The sequence below is a fragment of the Arachis hypogaea genome, chromosome 14 (assembly GCF_003086295.3).
Source record: "Arachis hypogaea cultivar Tifrunner chromosome 14, arahy.Tifrunner.gnm2.J5K5, whole genome shotgun sequence".
Lineage (NCBI taxonomy): Eukaryota > Viridiplantae > Streptophyta > Magnoliopsida > Fabales > Fabaceae > Arachis > Arachis hypogaea.
This window is the reverse complement of record NC_092049.1, coordinates 54,293,480-54,313,804: the sequence shown is the minus strand read 5'-3', so window position 1 is coordinate 54,313,804 and position 20,325 is coordinate 54,293,480. Positions and strand designations below refer to the sequence as shown.

Sequence of the window (20,325 nt, the reverse complement as noted above, 5' to 3'; positions counted from 1 at the left end):
AGAAATCATGGACCTATTCAGAAGGAAAACTTAAAAGACAGAATTTTGAAAAGTTTAAACATAACATGGAAGCAGGTTCTATTTCATACAAGATCTTCCTTATTTAAAGCATATAAAACAATGGACTAAAAAGAACTCCACCACCTTTCATTCATGTGGATGCCCCTGCTCCCCTCCTTGCTTGTCCTCATTGTGTCTCTCTTGAATGCTTGTGCTTCCACTTCCTTTGCCTTTTCCAAGCAGCTTCTTCCAGAAACCACCATCTTCCATCTTCTTCTTGAGTGTCTCCTTTTGCTGTTTCACCTTCCTCTCTTCTTGTTCTATAAAATCTTTTTGGACCTCATCATATGTAGGGATGGCATAGTGTAGCTAATGCATATTACTGGTCATGTAGTTCGATTTGGCTTGAGTATTTACATAGAACTCCTCCCTATGTAGTTGCCTTCCTTCATTGAGTACACTGAACTCATTGAAAGTTTTTATTTGGGCTATCTGCCGCTGGTTGAGTTCTTGCAAGTGCTTCTCTTGAAGTTCTTGCCTCTCATTCACTTGGTTAATGGCTTGAGTGAGCCGGGAGTAGTGTTCCTGCTGCTGCTCCATTTGTTGTTTTTGCCATGCTTCTTGTTGGCTCAGCCAGTTGGTTTGAAGGTTCAACATTTGCTCTTGCCCTTCCATATGTCTCTGTCCCAAATCTTCAATGGCTCTTAGAAGGTGAGTCATATTCAAGTTGGCTGGGTCATGATGCTCTTCTTGTTGATATTCTTCTTGATGATATTCCTCTTGATGAGCTTCTTCCTGGGCCCTTTGCCTTCCTATATGTGGCCTTCTTAGTTGCTGAGCCGGTGTGGTATAGACCATTCGCTCGAGTGTGACTGGCCTCCCTGGGTTCACCCAGTCTGGGCTGCTGTCCTCAAATATTACCTTGGCCTTGTTGCAAAAGTGGAGAATGGTGCTGGGGTACCAAAGTCTGGCACCTGAGTCAGCTTTCTCAGCTGACTCTTGAATCCCTTCGGCAATGAGCTCATGCACTTTGATTTCCCCACCTTGCACTAAGCATTGTACCATAGTGGCTCGATTGATGTTAACCTCTGAATTATTAGCAGCTGGTAGGATGGACCTCCTTACAAGCTCAAACCACCATTTGGCTTCAGGGTGAAGGTCTCCCCTTTTTATGAATTTTGGTCTCCCATCTGAATACCTCTCCCAATCAGCGGCTATGACACAGATATCCGATGCTATTTCTGAGAGCTCATCCTTATCGGGGCTTCTACTTATCCTTGCCTGATAACACTCCTCATCAAAATGAGGTGATTTCAAGTGAAGAGCTCTTGTTATGGCACTTGGGCTGAAGTCCACCTCCCTTCCTCTCACATAGCTTTTGAAGGTTGGGGCTTTGGTCTTATCCTCTCTAACTGAATTTGCATAGAATTCTTTGATGAGGTTTCCATTGATCTTTCCTTCTGGACTGGTGAGCAATTGCCACCCCCTCTGTTCGATTTTTCTCCAAATCCGTGGTGATTCATTGGCATTGATTTGGAAGATTAATTCTGGCAATATCCTTCTGGCACTTATCCGCTCAAATTCATGCTCATGAAAGGCGGTCTTGAATCTCTTGTCATCAAAAGGAGCACTCTCCATAGGCCCCTTCCTCTTTTGCCTCTTTGAGCTTGATGATGCCATGACTTGAATTGTTGTTTGAGGGGGTTTGGGGCTTCGGATAGATGAAGAGTAGGTTGGTTAAAACAATTTGTGATGAAGAGTTTAGTGTGCCAATAGAAGTGTGGAGAGTGGGGATTTGGATGTGAGGAGTGAGCATGCACTAAGGTTCACTTATATAAGAAAATCATGAGTGAGTGAAGGGTGTGGATTGCATGAATGTTTACTAGATGGACGGATGGGGTTGTATATGAAGGAAAGACAAGGATCATCACTTTAATGAGAGTGATTGGTTCGGTCTTCCAGGGTTTTCTTTCTCCAATGTTGCATGGCAGCGTTTCCCCATGTGTTTCCTCTTGAGACATGTGTGTAGTGCTCTTTATTAAGTGGCAAAATCTCCCCCATTTAATTGTCCAATCAATCCCTTTTTATGCTTCTTTTCCTTTCCTATAAAGATTTGAAACAAGGAAATTAATATCATAAAAAAAAATCTACGGCTAGAAAAAATGAAAGAAAGGATTTGATTATTTTTTTATGAATTCCAACTAACTAACTAACTATTGGCGGGTCCTTATATGCATTTTGGTGGCACCATGGGGTGACACCAAACTTAGTTTGGATCACTGTGATGAAAGTTTTGTGTTCAAAGCTCCCAAGACTAGCATGCATCTTGGTTTGCTTTGAACACCAAACTTGTTCCTCACTATATTCTGCATAAGAAGATTTTCACCAATTGTTTATTACGTTTGGATTGAAGCTCATAAAGATTGACTTATTCATTATCATCTGAAAGCATATAAAACATGGGTTGCCTCCCATAAAGCGCTTCTTTAGCGTCACTAGCTTGATGTTTTTCCTTCATCATGGTGGTTGGTAGTGCTTAAAGTCCTCCCCTCTTGCTGTGAATTTGTATCCATTGGTTGGATCAATAATCTCCACATGTTCCAGGGAAAGAACTCTGTTGATAGTGAAGACCATGGGTAATTGAGATGGCACAGTAGGGAGATTAGGGGGAATATCTGGGAAGTAGGCTGAGACAACTCTATCCCCTGGAGAGAAGTCTTCCGTAGGGATCTTCTTGTTCTTCCACCCTCTTGGTACCTTCTTCTTTGTTTCTTTTGAGGTTGCCTTCCCCTTGGTGACCTCTTTTTCTAAAGGAGCTGTGGTGCTGTCTTCACCTGCCTCTAGAGGTTTAGGTTCCTCCAACTTTTCCTTGAGCTGTGGCAATTGCTGTTTTCCTTGTTTGTCAGTTAAGGGGATCTCAGAATAAACTGGCTGTGCTTCAATGCTTGTTTCCTCCTTCAGTGTCTCATTATCATTTGTGCTTAGTTCCTTGTCCTCTTGATCTGTTTCTTGTGAGAGTTTGAAAACATTGAAGCTGAGTCGTTCATCATGGATTCTCAATATTAGCTCCCCTTTCTCTACATCAATAAGTGCTCTGGCCGTAGCTAGGAATGGTCTTTCCAATATGATTGGATGAGTGTAACTCTCTTCCATGTCCAGAATGACAAAGTCTGTTGGGAGAAAGTACTTCCCAACCTTTAGCAACACATTTTCCACCACTCCTATTGCTTGCTTTTGAGTTTTGTCAGCCAGTCTGATAATGACATCTGTGGGCATTATCTCATTGATCTGCAGCCTCTTCACCAGGGATAAGGGCAGTAAGTTGATGCTGTCCCCTAAATCACATAGTGCTCTGTCGAACATGTTTTCACCTATGGCACAAGGTATATGAAAACTTCCTGGGTCTCTTCTTTTTGTAGGCAACTCAGGTTGAATAAGGGCACTACATTCCTTGTTCATCACTATAGTCTGCCCTCCCTTGAGTGAGCTTTTCCTGGGAAGAAGTTCCTTCATATACTTGATGAATGCAGGCATTTGTTGAATTGCCTTGATGAATGGTATGTTCACATGCAGAGATGCAAACAAGTCTAGGAACCTTGAGTATATTCTTTTTCCCACAACACCATTGAGCAGTTGAGGGAATGGTGCATAGAGCTTCAGCAGCTCTTGTTGTGAGATTTCTGGTTCTTTGTGATCTCTATCCTCCTCCTTTGTTGAGTTGTCTTCAGGTTGTTTGCACACTTTGCTTTGCTTGTCTTCAATCTCTTGATCACTTGTAGTGACCATTTTGCAATCTTCCTATCTTACTTTCTTTGCTTCTCCCTTGGGGTTTTTCTCCGTGTCACTTGGGAAGCTATCAGTAGGTTTGGGAATCTTCTCAGCTAAATATCCCACCTGGAATTCCAGCTTCCTGATGGTCTCTCCCTAGTTCTTAATATTGGCTCGCATCTCCTCTTTGAACACCTTATTTTCTTGAATCTCTTGGCATATTCCTTCAAGTAAGGCTTCAATCTTAGAGAGCTTGTCATCAATTGATGAGTGATTCAGAGCAGACGTGCTGTTTTGGTTTTGATAAGTATGTGGAGAAGTGTTGTTGTGGGGGTGTTGAGATGTCCTCTGGGTGAATTGCTTTTGATCTTGCTCACTTCCCCACCCAAAGTTTGGGTGGTTTCTCCATCCAGGGTTGTAAGTCTTGGAGTATGGATCATAGTTTTTCCTTGGTGAATTCCCAATGTAATTGGCTTGCTCCTGACTCCCCTCTGCTTCTTCATTCACTCCTTCTTGTGTTGTTGACGAAGTGGAGATTGCTGCTACTTGGTTCCTCTCCATCTTCTTGGTGAGGTAAGCCAGCTGCTAGGTAATGAGCTTGTCTTGGGCCAACAGAGCATCTACATTGTTTAGCTCCATCACTCCTCTTGTGTTCCCTCTTTCGGAAGCATAGAAGTAGTCGTTTTCTGCTACTGTTTCAATAACATCTATGACTTCCTCAATGGTCTTTTTCTTGTTCAAGGATCCTCCAGATGAATGGTTTACTGCCTTCTTTGACTCAAAAGAGAGCCCTTCATAGAAAATGTGCAGTTGGACCCATTCGTTGAACATGTCAGGTGGACACCTCCTTGTTAAGTCCTTGAACCTCTCCCATGCTTCATATAGAGTCTCACCATCTTGTTGCCTGAAAGTTTGAACCTCAGCTCTCAGCCTATTGATTCGTTGAGGAGGGTAGAATCTTGCTAAGAATTTGTTCACCACATCTTCCCAAGTTGTCAAGCTCTCCTTTGGGAAGGATTCCAGCCACTTGGCTGCCTTGTCCCTGAGTGAGAAGGGAAATAAGAGCAGTCTATAGGCGTCAGGATGAACACCATTAGACTTCACTGTGTCACATATTCTCAGGAAGGTGGTTAAATGTTGATTGGGGTTTTCTTGAACGCTTCCTCCAAACGAACAATTGTTCTGAACAAGGGTGATGAGCTGTGGTTTAAGTTCAAAGTTGTTGGCATGGTGATGGTGTTTTTGCGGAAAACGAATTTTCCAAACACACGAAACTAACCGGCAAGTGCACCGGGTCGCATCAAGTAGTAAAACTCACGGGAGTGAGGTCGATTCCACAGGGATTGATGGATCAAGCAACTTTAGTGGGTGATTAGTTTAGTAAAGCTAACATTTGAGTGATAATTGATGCAGCAAAAAGTAAATGACAAGGAAAATTAAAGTGCAGAAAGTAAATTGGACAGTAAATTAAAGAACAAGAGAGTAAAATAGCTGAAACTTAAATTGCAAGAAATGTAAATTGCATTAAATGTAAAAGGGGAGTGGGTGCTGGAAATTAAAGAGAGCAATAGATCAAAGCTTAGAGAAAATTAAAATTGCAGGAAAAGTAAATCAGATCATGAACAGAAATGTAAAATGCAGAGCACTTGCAGAAGAATTAAATTGCTTAATAGTAAATTGAATTCAGTGAGAACAGAAAGCAATGAGAACCAAAGATCTAAATCAAGCTCAATGTAAATTAAATTGTAAACTTGCAGCAAAGGAACTTGTAGTAGAGGAGAAATTAAAATTGCAGAAGAAGAACAAGAGAAATCTTAGACCGAGAGGGAAACAGAATTCCTTCTCCCCTCAATCCAAGATTCAAATTCAAAGAAAGAAAAACTAGAAGAGGGAAAGCTCTTCAATCCTAATGCTCCCTAGTGGAGCCAGCCTCCAATGCTCTCTATCAGAGCCAACCTCTATTCTCTCTATTCGGGCCCCCCTTTCTCAAATGAAAATGATGCCTTTTTATAGGCTTTTACAAACATGACAAATGAAAATGAAATTGAAAAGTAAATTACAAAGAAAATGAAATTCCTAATCAAATTTTTTCTTGTACCTTTGAGTGATGTCAATTGGGCTTTTGGCCTTGATGGAATTGGGTTGAAAATAGCCTCTGTTGATTGCTCTTGACCTTGGGAAATATTTAAGCTTTGAACCGGACCATGAACCAAAAAAAGTTTGAGTCAAAGTTTGAGGCAAACTTTGACTCAAGCTTTTTGTAGCAGCTTGCTCTTTTAGCTGTCATCCACGTTTGGCTTAAAGTTTGAGGTCAAACTTTAGCTCAAACGTGGATCCTCCCTTGCATGTCTTGTGGCGCTACTTTGTACTCTTGTCAACGTTGCCAATTTCATGCCCACTATAGACTATTATATATGGTTGGAAAGCTCTGAATGTCAGCTTTCTAATCCAATTGGAATCACCTCAATTGGACATCTACAACTCAAGTTATGCTCATTTTAAGAGGGCAGGGTCGCTGGCTTTGGAGTGCAGCGTTTGAGGTAAAGTTTGCCTCAAACGTGGTCGAAAACGCCAGTTCTGGAGGCTCAAACGTATTGTCCACCCCATACTATTATATATTGTTGGAAAGTCCTGAATGTCTACTTTCCAATGCCGTTGGAAGCGCATCATTTGGAGCTCTACAGCTCGAGTTATACTCCGTCGAAGGTGCAGAGGTCAGTTGGCCTCACTGCAGGTTGCCATATATGCTTTGAAAGCTCTCGATTCCTACTTTCCATTGCTTTTTGAATCACCTCATTTGGAGCTCTGTAGCTCAAGTTATTCTTGTTGGAAGTATACACCTTCAGGCTGTTGTGGCGCCAACGTTTGCCTAAAAGCTTGAGGCAAACGTTGGCGCAAGCTTTTTCTCCCCTGGGTATGTTGGTGTGGCGCCAACGTTTGCCAAAAAGCTTGAGGCAAACGTTGGCGCAAGCTTTTTCTCCTCCAGGGTGTTGGTGTGTGGTGCCAACGTTTGCCAAAAAGCTTGAGCTAAACGTTGGCACAAGCTTTTGCTTCTTCCAGGGAGATTTCAACTTTTCCAAAAGTTTGAGCTAAAGTTTGAGGCAAACTTTGGCTCAAGCTTTTTGTTCTCTCTTGCTCCTAGCCATTCCTTCTTTCTTCAACCTTCTTCAAAGCTCTTTTCACCTATCATCAATCAATCAGAACAATCAAAGCTATGCTCCAAATCATGAGATTGTGTTTCTTTCATAATATATAACAATTATAACACAAAATCTCATGAAAATGCATTAATTTATCCATGGTTGATTGAATCAAAGGAAATATGAAATTCTACCCAATTGGCTTACTTATGGCTCAAGAAAGTGCATAAAACCTAAAAAAAACAAACAAAAAGCATAGAAAAACATGACATGATGACATGTCATCACATGGATTGTTGGCTTTTGGATGCTACTTCCACAATTGCCTGGGTTTGGATTGATGTAAGAGCCTAAAACTCTTCTATCCTCTGCAGCATGATTTGCTCCACCTCCTCTGCCATGGTTGTGAGTCTCTTCTTCATGATGATTTTCCATGTTTTCTTCCATGTTAGGTTCAAAGTATTCCTCAAAGTGTTCCTCCTCTTCTTCAGCACCAACTACACGTTTTTCTTTTGCCTCCCTCCTTAGTCTAAGGAAGGTTCTCTCAGGTTCAAAATCAAAGGAAGTTGAAGCCCCGCTTCTTCTCCCTGTCATACAACCAACAAGTACAAGCAAAGAAAATAGGTGCAGACAGTATTTGTGTCAGAGTTATTGTTAGTTGTGGATGATGCAATATATCAAACAATTAGTGGGTTAGCAAACAAAATTGAAAATAACAAAGAAAAACAAACGGGTAGAGGGAGAAGGGAAGAAGTTTAACTAAAACAAAAAGTAAATCACTCAAACAGAAAAATGAAATTCACAAAATAAAAAAAATGCTCAATCTAGTGATCTTCCAATTTAATCATTGTTGATGCACAATCAATCCCCGGCAACGGCGCCATAAACTTGATGCACGGAAAACTTGTCTCTCAACAAATCTCCCTTCGGCAAGTGTACCGAAGTTGTTGTCAAGTAAAAACTCACAATAGAGTGAGGTCGAATCCCACAGGGATTGATTGATCAAGCAACTTTAATTAGAAGAATGTTCTAGTTGAGCGAATCCAGAATTTGGGTTGAGAGTTGCAGAAATTAAAATGGCGGGAATGTAAATAACAGAAAAGTAAATGCTAGAATTAAAGGACTGGAAGTAAATGACTGGAAATAAATTGCAGAATTGTAAATGGGAATGGGGGATTTGCTCATAAAAGTAAATGACAGAAATTAAAGAGAATGGGTAAGATCAGAGATGGGGAGTTCATTGGGTTGGGAGATGTTGCAATTCTCCGGATCAAGTTTATTTTCATCTCTTCCTCAATCAATGCACTCATTGATCTCCTTGGCAATCTTAAGTGATTGAATTACAATTTCTTGCAATTTAATCTCTCAAATCTTGATCAATAGCCAATTCCTTGGTCAATTTCTCATGAGAAGAGATGAAGTATGGTCACTGATTATACCACATGCATTTTCCAAACCAAGTATTGAGAGGGTTATAGTCACATACCCATCCAAACCCAATTTGGTCCAGCATGAGAAAGCATTTCTAGCTTGATCTCTTCATTCCTCTTTCAAGGTTCAAAAGAGATCCAAGTTTGAATAGCTTCTCTTCCATGATAACTACTCAATGGGATGAAGATCGAAAGCTTTCAAGTAAAATCAAGAGGAAAGATAGAAGAAGAATAATGAAAATTAGTATTGATCCATCAAATTACAACAGAGCTCCCTAACCCAATGAAAGGGGTTTAGTTGTTCACAGCTCTTGAAAATAAAAACAAAGATGGAGAATACATCATAAAACTAGAAATTGCAAAGAAAGTAAAATACAGAGAGTAGTTCCCTTTTTCCCAGCCTCCAGAACTACTTTACAATTCAAAGCTACTCTTATATATACTACTCTTCTCAGCTTCTAGTTTACTCTTCAAGTCTTGGTCCTTTGGATCTTGAGTTTGAAGCAGTTCTTTTCTTCATTTGGGCTTGGCTTTACTTGCAGAGAGAAAGTGCTAAGTGGGCAGAGACTTCAGCTCAGGACGTTAGGGGTGTTAATATTTAGTGAGAATATAAGTTCGAGAATGTTAGTGACACTTAACATTGTCACTAACGTTCCAATGCACCCCTTTGCCTTACGTTAAAACCCACGTTAACTAGGTTAACGTGGCTTTTAACGTTGCCTTGTTAATCCTTCGAGAATGTTAGTGACACTCAACATTGTCACTAACGTTCCAGTGTGCCCCTTCTTGTTTCACGTTAAAGCCCACGTTAACTAGGTTAACGTGGCTTCTAACGTGGTCCTTGCCAACCTTCGAGAACGTTAGTGACACTCAACATTGTCACTAACGTTCCAATGTGCCCCTGGGTCTCACGTTAGAGTCCACGTTAACTAGGTTAACGTGGCCTCTAACGTAGCCATCTTTAGCCATCCCAACGTTAGTGACAATGTTGAGTGTCACTAACGTTGGCTCATCCTTCATTCCTCATCGTTAGCTTCCACGTTAACTAAGTTAACGTGGAGGTTAACGTGACTCTTGGGGGTTGTGTGGTTGCTTCAACGTTAGTGACAATGTTGAGTGTCACTAACGTTGTCGACAACTCTTCATCCTTTACGTTAGTTCCCACATTAACCAAGTTAACGTGGGAGTTAACGTGGTACTTTGCACCATAGGCCAATGTTAGTGACAATGTTGAGTGTCACTAACGTTGGCTTCTCTTCCCCCCTTAACGTTAGAGGCCATGTTAACTAGGTTAACGTGGCTTCTAACGTGGCCACTTATGAGTAATTGCCGACGTTAGTGACAATGTTAAGTGTCACTAACGTTGGCTCAACTTCTCTTCTCCACGTTAGAGTCACGTTAACTAAGTTAGTTAACGTGACTCTCTAACGTGGGCATTGATGGCTTTTTGAGAATGTTATTGGCAATCACTTTTCTCATTAATCTTGCAAGTTACCTCCCCTTTTCTTGCTTCCTTTTTGGTCCTGAAATTAAGCAATAAAGTGCATCAAAGCTCTAGTCCAAGTCATGAGTAATGCAACATAATATTTGTCACTAAACTTATGCAAAATCCTCATGAAATTATGTAAAATGCACAATGTATGCTTGAATCAAGGCATAAGTGAATATTTACCCAAAACTAGCTTATTTCCTAAAGAAATGTATGAAACTATCCTAAAAACAGTAAAGAAAAAGTCAGTGAAACTGGCCAAGATGCCCTGGCATCACGTTTGCAATTCCCCGGCAATGGCGCCATTTTGATGAACGGATTTTTGCTGGGAAAGAATTTCACAAATACATTCTCGTTGAAAGTATAACTTCTAAACCAACAAAGAATCCTTTCATGCAAAAATTTGGTTGTCACAAGTAACAAACCCCTGATAAAATTGATAACCGAAGTATTTAAACCTCGGGTCATCTCTCAAGGAATTTTAGGGAAGTGTGCTTATAATTGGTTATGGAAAAGTATCTTTTTGGGGTTTTGGATGAGAAACAAGAAATGTAGATGGTAGAGGGAATAAGCTAGCAACTAATAAAGGCTCTTGTCAAGGTATGAGAATTGGAAGTTCTGTCCTTGTTATCCTTATCAATTGTGATGAGAATTGTTCATTGCTCCCACTTAGTTAACCCTCTAATTATAAAGGAAAGTCAAGTGGACAAATCAATTTGATTCCTCAAGTCCTAGCCAACTCCTAAGGAAAGACTAGCTTTAGTGGAATCCGAATTTTAACTTTCAATTATTAATCAACAAAGGAGTTTGATAACTCAAGTGTCACCAATTACTCAACCAAGGCTAAAAGGAGAAAAATCTAATTTAAAACCCTCCCAAGCATTTTATCAAACACTTGGAAGGCACAACACAAAAGCATAGAAAAGCAATAAGAGATAATAAGATCCAAACAACCAATTGAAAGCATCAATAATAACAAATGAAGAAAAGCAATCATAAATATGAAATACCTCAATTTGCATTAAATAGAAAATCAAATCTAACATGAGAATTCACAAACTAAATTCAACAAAAGGAATAAATAAACCAAAGTACTAGAATAAATAAGAGTACTAAATTAAAGGAACATTGAACCTGGAATTGGGAAGAAATAAACCTAAAAGCCTAAGAACCTAGAGAGAGGAGAGAGCCTCTCTCCCTAGAAAACTACATCTAAAACCTAAATTATGAATAATGATTTATTGATTGAGTGATGGATGTCTTCCCCCCTTCAGTCCTTGGTCTTTCTAGCCCTTTTTCGCCAAAGATGAGCCTTAAAACTGCCAGAAGCCATCCTAAAATCGCTAGGTGAGATTTCATTAAAGGTGTCAGCGTGGACATCGACGCGTACGTGTACAGCACGCGTACGCATCCCTGGAGCAGTACGCAATCCGCGCGGATGTGGCTGGTGCGCGCACGCGTCCATGGGCGCGTCATAAATCCTTGGATTTTCATGATTTTTCCACTTTGCATGCTTTCTCTTCACTCCTTTGATCCATTCCTAGCCCTTTTAAATCTGAGATCACTAACAAAACACATCAAGGCATCCAGTGGAATAAAAAAAAGATTGAAATTATCAATTTAAGGGTGTAAAAGCATGTTTTCACATTTAAGCACAAATTAGGTGATAATCACAAAATCATGCTATTTTATTGAGTAAATGTGAGAAGAAGTTGGCAAAATAATCTAAACTCAGCACAAGATAAACCCTAAAAATGGGTTTTATCAACGTGTCTGTGTGTATTGAATGTCTATTCAAAAATAAGCTATAGACATGGGTCATGAACACTTATACCGATTAAGTTAAAAGCTTTATACAATCATGTCATCTCATGAAAAGCTTTATGTATATACATAGGTTGTTCATTTGTTTTAGTGTTTTTGGTTTCAATGGAATGACTCCTACCATAAGATGGTAAAAGCTTCCAATCTCATACAAATTGAAAAAGAGAAATTAATAAAGCTACACATCCATATTAAGCAACATTGGTATCTGGAAATTTAAGTCATGGCAGGTTTATGAACAATGGAAAAGCATTGAAAGGTATCATCTAAGTATGCAAGGGAAAAAGCTATGAACAATGGGAAAGCTATGAATAGAAAGAAATTTTTAGAAATTAATTAAGCTACACATCTATATTAAACATCATTGGCCTCTGAAAATTTAAGTCGTGGTAGGTTTATGAGCAATGAGAAAGCATTAAACGGTATCATCTAAGTAAGCAAGGGCAAAAGCTATAAGCAATGGGAAAGCTATGAACATAAAGAAATTTTTGGAAATTAATATAGCTGCACATCCATATTAAACAACATTGACCTCTGAAAATTTAAGTCATGGCAGGTTTATGAGCAATGGGATGATTTTGAAAGGTATCATCTAAGCAAGGCTGAAAGCTATTACAATGGAAAAGCTATGAATAGAGATAAAGTTTTTTCATTAATGAGGTAATAGTCAAAAGATTCCAACGCTCAATCATTCCTACTAGCAACCGGTCTGAAGTTACTATAGACCAGGCTATCATGATCCATAGCATCATGAATGGAGAGGAAGTAGAAGGTCATGAGGTTATATCCCTAGAATTCTACAAGGTGGCGGACAAGTCCTCTACTTTGGCAAGATTAGCCTTCCCTCATCTCATTTGTCACCTCTGCAATTCAGCTGGAATTGTCATAGAGGAAGACACCCTCATTGATGAGGACAAGCCCATCACTAAGAAAAGGATGGAGCAAACAAGAGAGCCCACTCATAGACCTCAACAAGAGCATAAGGAAATTCCTCATCATGAAATCCCTGAGATGCCTCAAGGGATGCACTTTCCTCCACAAAACTATTGGGAGCAAATTAACACCTCCCTAGGAGAGTTAAGTTCCAACAAGGGACAACTAAGGGTGGAGCACCAAGAGCATTCCATCCTCCTTCATGAAATTAGAGAAGACCAAAGAGCCATGAGGGAGGAGCAACAAAGGCAAGGAAGAGACATTGAGGAGCTCAAGCACTCCATAAGATCTTCAAGAGGAAGAACAAGCCACCATCACTAAGGTGGACCCGTTCTTTAATCTCCTTGTTCTAATTTTTCTGTTTTTCGAAAATTATGCTTTATGTTTTATTTATGTTTGTGTCTTATTACATGATCACTAGTGTGTAAGTGTCTATGCCTTAAAGCTATGAATGTCCTATGAATCCTTCACCTTTCTTAAATAAAAAATTGTTTTCTAAAAATGAAAAAAGAAGTACATGAATTTTGAATTTTAAAATAGTTTAATTATTTTGATGTGGTGGCAACACCTTTTGTTTTCTGAATGAATGCTTGAACAGTACATATTTTTTAATTTGTTTTTTATGAATGTTAAATTTGTTGGCTCTTGAAAGAATGATGGAAATGGAGAAATGTTATTGATAATCTGAAAAATCATAAAATTGATTCTCGAAGCAAGAAAAAATAGTGAAAAGCTTGCGAAAAAAATGGCAAAAAATAAAAGAAAAAAAAGAACGAAAAAGCAAGTAGAAAAAGTCAGTAACTTGTTTAAACCAAAAGGCAAGGGTAAAATAAAAAGAATCCAAGGCTTTGAGCATTAATGGATAGGAGGGCTAAAGGAATAAAATCCTGGCCTAAGCGACTAAACCAAGCTGTCCCTAACCATGTGCTTGTGGCGTTAAGGTGTCAAGTGAAAAGCTAGAGACTGAGCGGTTAAAGTCATGGTCCAAAGCAAAAAGAGTGTGCTTAAGAGCTCTGGACACCTCTAACTGCGGAATCTAGCAAAGTTGAGTCACAATCTGAAAAGGTTCACCCAGTCATGTGTCTGTGGTATTTATGTACCCGGTGGTAATACTGGAAGACAAAATGCTTAGGGTCACGGCCAAGACTCATAAAGTAACTGTTTTCAAGAATCAACATACTGAACTAGGAGAATCAATAACACTATCTAAATTCTGAGTTCCTATAGATACCAATCATTCTGAACTTCAAAGGATAAAGTGAGATGCCAAAACTATTCAGAAGCAAAACGCTACTAGCCCCGCGCATCTAATTAAAACTGATCTTCATAGATGTTTTCAGAATATATTGTATATTCTCTTCTTTTTATCCTACTTTATTTTTAGTTGCTTGGGGACAAGCAACAATTTAAGTTTGGTGTTGTGATGAGCGGATAATTTATACGCTTTTTGGCACTGTTTTTAGGTAGTTTTTAATATGTTTTAGTTACTTTTCATTATATTTTTATTAATTTTTAAATAAAAATCACATTTCTTGACTTTATTATGATTTTGTGTGTTTTTCTGTGATTTCAGGTATTTTCTAGCTGAAATTGAGGGACCTGAGCAAAATTCTGATTTAGAGGCTGAAAAGGACTGCAGATGCTGTTGGATTCTAACAACCCTGCACTCGAAGTGGATTTTCTGAAGCTACATAAGTGCAATTGGCACGCTCTCATTTGCGTTGGAAAGTAGACATCCCTGGCTTTCTAGCAATATATAATAGTCCATACTTTGCTCGAGTTTTGATAACGCAAATTGGCGTTTAAACGCCAACTTTCTACCATATTCTAGCGTTAAACGCTAGAACTGGCATAAAAGCTGGAGTTAAACGCCTAAACTGGCACCAGAGCTGGCGTTTAATTCCAAGAAAAGTCTCTACATGTGAAAGCTTCAATGCTCAGCCCAAGCACACACCAAGTGGGCCCGGAAGTGGATTTCTACATCATTTACTTATTTCTGTAAACCCTGGGTTACTAGTTCATTATAAATAGGACCTCTTGCTATTGTATTTTCATCTTGAGAACATCTTTAGATCATTTTTGAAACTATCTTTTGATCATCTTTTGATCTCTTGATCACGTCTTGGGGGCTGGCCATTCGGCCATGCCTGGACCTTCATCACTTTTGTATTTTCAATGGTGGAGTTTCTACACCCTATATATTAAGGTGTGGAGCTCTACTATTCTTCATGAATTAATACAAAGTACTATTGTTCCTCTATTCAATTCAAGCTTATTCTTATTCTAAGATATTCACTTACACTTCAACTGGATGAATGTGATGATCCGTGACACTCATCATTATTCTCACTTATGAACGTATGCCTGACAACCACCTCCGTTCTATCTGCAATAGCTTGAGTGTGTATCTCTTAGCCTCCTGGTTCACGATGCATGGTTGCCTCTCCTGACAACAGAGCCTTCCATTCCGTGAAATCAAAGTCTTCGTGGTATAAGCTAGAATCAATTGGCAGCATTTTTGAGATCCAAAAAGTCTAAACCTTATCTGTGATATTCTGAGTAGTATATGGGATGGAATTACTGTTACGAGCTTCAAACTTGCAAGTGTTGGGCATAGTGACAGACGCAAAAGGATCAATGGATCCTATTCCAACATGAGTAAGAACCGACAGATGATTAGCCGTGCGGTGACAGCGCATTTGGACCATTTTCACTGAGAGGACGGACGGCAGCCATTGACAACGGTGATCCCCCAACATACAGCTTGCCATGGAAAGGAGTATGAATGATTGGATGAAGGCAATAGGAAAGCAGAGGTTCAGAAGGAACAAAGCATCTTCATGCGCTTATCTGAAATCCCACCAATGAATTACATAAGTACTTCTATCTTATTTTCTGTTTTAATTATATTTTAATTATCAAAATCCCATAACCATTTGAATCTGCCTGACTGAGATTTACAAGGATGACCATAGCTTGCTTCAAGCCAACAATTTCCGTGGGATCGACCCTTACTCACGTAAGGTATTACTTGGATGACCCAGTGCACTTGCTGGTCAGCTGCACGGAGTTGTGTGAAAAGTGTGCGATCACGATTTCGTGTACCATGTTTTTGGTGCCATTGCCGGGGATTGTTCGAGTTTGGACAACTGACGGTTCATCTTGTTGCTCAGATTAGGTACTTTTATTTTATGATTAAGCTTTTTAATTTTTATTTATTTTCGAAAAATTTCAAAAAAAATTTTTGTTCTTCAGAATTTTTAAGAATGAATTCTAGAGTTTCATGAGATATGTTGAATCCTGGCTAGCTGTTAAGCCATGTCTAATCTTTTGGACCGAGGTTTCACTTATCCTTAGAAGAGCTTCTTTGTCTTTCTCATCAATTGAGCTGTTGTATGTAATGATCTACTAAAGCTTGGCTGGCCATTAACCATGTCTAGTGTTTTAGATCGAAGCTTTCACTGAAAGCATGGCTGGCTAGTAAGCCATGTCTAATTCCTGGACCAGAGTTTTAGACTAATATTGCATGATTCCTGGAATTCTCATTAAGAATTTTTAATTCCTTATTTCTCTTTTTCCAATTAATTTTTGAAAAATTACAAAAAAAATTTTTTATAAAACCATGAAATCAAAAATATTTTATGTTTGAGTCTAGTGTCAAATTTTAAGTTTGGTGTCAATTGCATGTTTTTCTTTTTCTTGCATTTTTCGAAACTTTATGCATTATGTTCTTTGTTGATCTTCAAGTTGTTCTTGATGATTCTCTTGTTCTGATCTTTAAACTCTCCTGTGTGATGTCTTTTGTTATTTTTCATATGCATTTTCAAATTGAAATTGTCCCTACTATACAAACTTCTAAGTTTGGTGTCTTGCATGTCTTTGTTTTCTTGAAAAATTGTCAAAAAATGTGTTCTTGATGTTCATCATGTTCTCCAAAGTGTTCTTGGTGTTCATCTTGGCATTCAAAGTGTTCTTGCATGCATTATTTGTTTTGATCTTGATTTTCCATGTTTAGTCTCATTCTGTTATTTTTCTCTTTCATCATTAAAATTTCAAAAATTTTCAAAATTATGTCTTTTCAAGTCAATAATATAGAGAATTGAAGATTCAGAACATACAGCAGAGGAATTACAGAGAAAGCTGGGCGTTCAAAACGCCCAGCAAGGAAGGAAAACTGGCGTTTAAACGCCAGCTAGGGTACCTGGCTGGTTGTTAAATGCCCAAAAGGGTAGCATTTTGGGTGTTAAACGCCAGAATGGATACCATTCTGGGCGTTTAACGCCAGGACAACACAAAGGAGTTAACTTAGTTTTTAATTCAAATCTTTTTCAAATCTTCATAATTTTTTTAATTAATGCCAATATTTAATGTAAGTGATTCAAAAATCTCAAGTTGTTACTTGCCTATTAAGAAAGGTTCAATTTTTAAATTTTGAAATCATATCTTTTAGTTTCTTGTTAGTCAAGTAATCAACTTTAATGTTCAGAATCAAATTTCTTTTATTTCCGTTTTAAATCTTTTTCAAAATAAATTTCAATCATATCTTTTCCAAAATCAATTTCAAAATCTTTTCTAACTTCTTATCTTTTCAAAATTGATTTTCAAATCTTTTAAAATTAACTACTTTACTTTTTGTTTGATTTTGAAAATTTTCTATTTCAATCATATCCTTTTTAAACCCACCTAACTACCTTTCTCTCTCTAATTTTCAAAAATCACTAACCACTTTTTCAAAAATCTTTTTAATTAAGTAATTTATTTAGTTTTTAAATTTCATTTTATTTTCCTTTCTAATTTTCGAAGTCTAACTACATTTTATAATAAAAATAAAAATATTTTCCTTTTATTTTAATTTACATTCGAATTCTTTCCACCTCCTCACCCTCTTCTATTTAAGGACTAACACTTTTCCTCTATTAGCAATTCGGACTCTCCCCCTCTCTATAAGTTCGAATTCTCCTCTCTACCACATCCTTCTATTCTTCTTTTCCTCTGACACCACAAGGAATCTCTATACTGTGACATAAAGGATTCTATACTTTCTTGTTCTCTTCTCTTTCATATGAGCAGGAACAAAGACAAAGGCATTCTCGTTGAAGCTGATCCTGAACCTGAAAGGACCTTGAAGAGAAAGCTAAGAGAAGCTAAAGTACAACTCTCTGGAGAGGACCTAATAGAAATTTTTGAAAGAGAAGAAGACATGGCAGCCGAAAATAACAACAATGCCAACAATGCATGGAAGATGCTTGGTGACTTCATTGCACCTTCTTCTGACTTCTGTGGAAGGAGCATCTCAATTCCTGCAATTGGAGCAAACAACTTTGAGCTTAAGCCTCAATTAGTTTCTCTAATGCAGTAGAATTGCAAGTATCATGGACTTCCATTGGAAGATCCTCATCAGTTTTTAGCTGAATTCTTGCAAATCTGTGACACTGTTAAGACCCATGGGGTTGACCCTGAGGTCTACAAACTTATGCTCTTCCCTTTTACTATAAGAGACAGAGCTAGAACATGGTTGGACTCATAACCTAAAGAAAGCCTGAACTCTTAGGAAAAGCTAGTCAATGCCTTCTTGGCAAAGTTCTTTCCACCTTAAAAATTGAGTAAGCTTAGAGTGGAAGTCCAAACCTTCAGACAGAAGGAAAGCGAATCCCTCTATGAAGCTTGGGAAAGATACAAGCAATTGATCAGAAGGTGTCCTTCTGGCATGCTTTCAGAAAGGAGCATCATATGCATATTCTATGATGGTCTGTCTGAACTGTCCAAGATGTCATTGGACAACTCTGCTGGTGGATCTCTTCATCTGAAGAAGACACCTGAAGAAGCCCAGGAACTCATTGAAATGGTTGCAAATAACCAATTCATGTACACTTCTGAAAGGAATCCAGTGAATAATGGGACAAATCAGAAGAAAGGAGTTCTTGAGATTGATACTCTGAATGCCATATTGGCTCATAATAAAATATTGACTCAGCAAGTCAATATGATTTCTTAGAGTCTGTCTTGAATGCAAGCAGCAACAGGCAGTACTAAAGAAGCATCTTCTGAAGAAGAAGCTTATGATCCTGAGAACCCTGCAATAGAAGAGGTGAATTACATGGGAGAACCCTATGGAAACACCTATAACCCTTCATGGAGAAATCATCCAAATCTCTGATGGAAGGACCAATAGAAGCCTCAACAAGGCTTTAACAACAATAAAGGTGGAAGAAATCGGTTTAGTAATAGCAAACCTTTTCCATCATCTTCTCAGCAACAAACAGAGAACTCTGAGCAAAGTCGTTCTGGCTTAGCAACCATAGTCTCTGATCTATCTAAGACCACACTAAGTTTCATGAATGAAACAAGATCCTCCATTAGAAATCTGGAGGCACAAGTGGGTCAGCTGTGTAAGAGAATTACTGAAACTCCTCCTAGCACTCTCCTAAGAGAAAGTGCAAGGCCATAACCATGACCAACATGGCCGAACCTGAAGAGAGTGAGGAGGACGTGAGTCCCAGTGAGAAAACCTCATGGGATGTCCTCTGGACAAAAGGGAGTTCCCCTTTGAGGAACCAAAGGAATCTGAGGTTCATACAGAGGCCATAGAGATTCCATTAAACTTCCTTCTGCCATTCATGAGCTCTGATGAGTATTCTTCCTTTGAAGAGGATGAAGATATTGCTGAAGAACAAGTTGCTAAGTACCTTGGAGCAATCATGAAGCTAAATGGCAAGTTATTTGGTAATGAGACTAGGGAGGATGAACCTCCATTGCTCATCAATGAACTGAATGATTCGATTCAATTGAAATTACCTCAGAAGAGACAGGATCCTGGAAAGTTCTCAATACCCTGTACCATAGGCACCATGACCTTTGAAAAGGCTCTGTGTGACTTGGGGTCAAGTATAAACCTCATGTCCCTCTCTGTAATGGAGAAACTAGGGATCCTTGAGGTGCAAGCTGCAAGAATCTCACTAGAGATGGCAGACAATTCAAGGAAACAGGCTTATGGACTTGTAGAGGATGTATTGGTGAAGGTTGAAGGCCTTTACATCCCTACTGACTTCATAATCCTAGACACTGGGAAGACTATGGATGAATCCATCATCCTTGGCAGACCTTTCCTAGCCACAGCAAAAGTTGTGATTGATGTTGACAGAGGAGAGTTGGTCCTTCAAGTGAATGAGGACTACCTTGTGTTTAAGGCTCAAGGATCTCCCTCTGTAACCATGGAGAGGAAGCATGAAAAGCTTCTCTAAATGCAGAGTCAAACAGAGCCCCCACATTCAAACTCTAAGTTTGGTGTTGGGAGGCCATCATCATTCTCTGAGTATCTGTGAGGCTCCATGAGGGCCCACTGTCAAGCTATTGACATTAAAGAAGTGCTTGTTGGGAGGCAACACAATTTTTACTTATCTATGTTAAATTTCTATTTTCTATTGTTATTTTATATTTTCTTTAGGTTGACGATCATGTGAAGTCACAAAAACAACAGAAAAATCAAAAACAAAATGAAAAATAGCATTAAAAATATCACACCTTGGAGGATGATCTTACTGGCGTTTAAACGCCAGTAAGGGTAGCAGAATGGGCGTTTAACGCCAGAAAAGGGCACCAGACTAATGTTTAACGCCAGAAAAGGGCACCAGACTGGCGTTTAACGCCAGAAAAGGGCACAAAGCTGCCGTTTTAACGCCAGAAAGGGAAGAAAAGCTGGCATTAAACGCCAGGATTGGCACTCCAAGGGGTGTTTACACGC

At 38.9% G+C, this 20,325-nt stretch overlaps 1 non-coding gene across 1 annotated transcript; it reads left to right on the top strand.

Moving 5' to 3' along the window:
* The first annotated feature begins 4,597 nt into the window (after positions 1 to 4,597).
* On the top strand, positions 4,598 to 4,701 carry LOC112746124 (small nucleolar RNA R71). Its single transcript, XR_003174022.1, has one exon. It is a non-coding gene; the product is annotated as a small nucleolar RNA R71 (small nucleolar RNA).
* The last annotated feature ends 15,624 nt before the right edge of the window (positions 4,702 to 20,325 follow it).